Raw genomic sequence first — 2,727 nt, forward strand, 5'->3', positions numbered from 1 at the left:
TGGGTTTTCAAGAGCTGTGAATCTGGTGAGAGGGGCGTTAGCCCCAAGCACATGGAGGGTGTACGCCTGAGTGTGGCGGCTGTGGGGTGAGTTTGTGGAGCAAGAGAATAGGCAAGGGGCAGGTGGAGGCGAGTTGGAGTGGCTGTAGCAGTGGATTCAGTGTTGGGGACGAGAGAGGCTATCGCCTTCCGAGTGTCGCAAGAGGACGGCGGCTTTGGCATTTTTGTATCAGATGTTAGGGTGTGAGGATTGGACTAAGGTGTTTGTGGTACGGATGGCGGTCAGAGGGTTGTGTAGGGGCAGGGTCAGGCCGGAGGCCGATAACGTTTGCCATTCTGGAGGGTTTGGTAGAGAAATTGGGAGAGGTGTGCGCTTCACAGCGTGAGCTGGTGTTGTTTAGAACTGCTTTTGTATTAGCTTTTTTCGGAGCGTTTAGGGTGTCGGAGTTGATGGGGAAGAACCGGGGGGATCGAAACGGAATAGGGAGACAGGAGGTAGTGTTGAAGGATGGGGAGGTTGAGATTTGGGTACGGAGATCTAAGACAGACCAAGTAGGAAGAGGGAGTATGGTGCGGTTGCGGGAGATCGGGGGGAGATGCTGCCCAGTGGGAGTGGTGAGGGAGTATTTTAGGGCAACTGACCACACGTCAGGGCCACTGTTGGTACATGCAGATGGATCATCACTTTCTAGGTTTCAGTTTACGGCAGTATTGCGGAAAGGATTGGCGTTGATAGGGCTGAGAGGGTCGGATTTTGGGACCCATTCCTTTAGGATTGGGGCAGCGACGGAAGCAGCAGGTTTGGGTCTAGGCAAGGAGGTCATTAAAGGGATCGGCAGGTGGAGATTAGAGAGATTCCGGGGGTATGTGAGACCGGGATTGGTGCTTCCGGCGGGGTTGTCTGACGAGGCTTGATTTCTTTTATTTGATAGGTCCAGCGAGACGTTGGATAGTAGGGCATTCCTACGTTTTTTGGGCTCGAAAAGCGGCAGCAGTTAAAGACAATGGCATGCAGCTGGGGTTCCCGGAGGAGAGTGTTGTTGTGAGGTGGTTCGGGATAAGGGGCATGAAGTGGGACCAGGTAGTGAGAACAGTGGTTGAACACGCCAGACGGTTTGGTCCTCCTCAGGTATTGGTGGTCCACGCGGGAGGGAATGATTTGGGCTGCATGCCCCAAAAGGATCTTGTGGAGGCAATAAAAGGGAGTTTTAGGAGATTAAAGGAGTTGTTCCCGTGTCTAATCATAGTTTGGTCTGAAATTGAAAGTAGGCTGGTGTGGCGTCAGCATGGGATGTTAAGAAACTGGAGGCATCCAGACGGAAGGTGAATAGGATGATTAGTGGGTTTGTAAAAAAGCTGGGGGGTTTTGGGCTCTGCCATGTTGAATTTGAGGGCGAGTCTGGTAAGTGTTTTTATTTAAAAGATGGGGTGCACCTAAACGAGGTAGGGTTGCATTTGTTCAATTTTACACCGAAGGAGGGGATTGAAAAGGCCTTGGCTTTGTGTGGCGGTACTCGCTGAATGCGAGTGGTGGCAGGGGTGCTTGCTATGGTCCATTGAGGCTTACGCCTGATGGATAGTGGCTGGTACTTGATGGATAACTGAAATAAAGTGATGGTGAACGCCCCACCCTGTAAGGGTGGGGGCTAAAGGAGAGGTGAATGAAGCAAGCACTTGGGGTATTAAAATGAGAAATAAAATGGTTGTCAAATGTTGAGTAAACAAAAGTTTGTTTTGTTATTTTGTTAATAAATAAGCTGCTGCCTTTTCTCCCCAAAAGAATGGTGTTGGTTTTCATTTAAGTGAAGGAATGGATGAATCGGGAATGTGGGGTCAACTGCTGTTTGTTCTGGGAATCTGTATTCTGGTGATTCTTTGTTCCAATACAGGGAGAGGTGAGTTAAATATCTGACTCTCATAGAAATTTTTTTAAAAGATGTTTATTTACTATAAAATAAAGCCGAAGGGTTAAAAAAAGACTGCTTCTGCAAAGATTACAAACACAATTTATCTCCCGAAAAAGATTTAAAGGGACAGTAAAGTCAAAGCATTCATGATTCAAACAGAATGTAAATTAAAAACAACTTTCCAACTTACTTTTATTTACTATTATCAAATTAGGAGCTGATAGTTTAGTAGTGTGCACATTTCTTTAGCCACAAATGGCAGTCTCTGCAACTATGTGTAACATTGCTATAAACATAGCTGCAAACGCTGCTGCCAGGTGGCTAAAAAATCTACACGCTCTCGAGCGCACCTAAGATTCCTTGGACAACAAAGGATACCAAGAGAACTTGGCAAAATGGATACTAGAAGTTAATCGTGAAGTTATTTAAAATTGCATAATCTGTTTGAATCATGAACATTTAGTTTTGACTTTACTGTCCCTTTAAATCTTATTCATTAGATAAATATATATTTGCAGTTTTCTTTATTTTCTTAACTATTTAAATTTTTAAAATCCATTTATATTTAATTTTGACCTCTCCCTGCCAGGTTGAAAAGGCATCTTGTGTATTTAATGTCATAGTAACATGTCAAAGCAAACCCCATACATATACTAAGTGCATAACTTATAGTTTTACTGGATTGATAAATAGATGATAGATACATAGATATACTCCAGATTAGATAGATACAGTACATAAATGGGTAAAACTATAAGGTAGATATTATGCATTTAGTATACACATATGCTTAAGGCCAATGACAGTAATTAAGGACGTAC

The sequence above is a fragment of the Bombina bombina genome, chromosome 7 (assembly GCF_027579735.1).
Source record: "Bombina bombina isolate aBomBom1 chromosome 7, aBomBom1.pri, whole genome shotgun sequence".
In the NCBI taxonomy this organism is placed as follows: domain Eukaryota; kingdom Metazoa; phylum Chordata; class Amphibia; order Anura; family Bombinatoridae; genus Bombina; species Bombina bombina.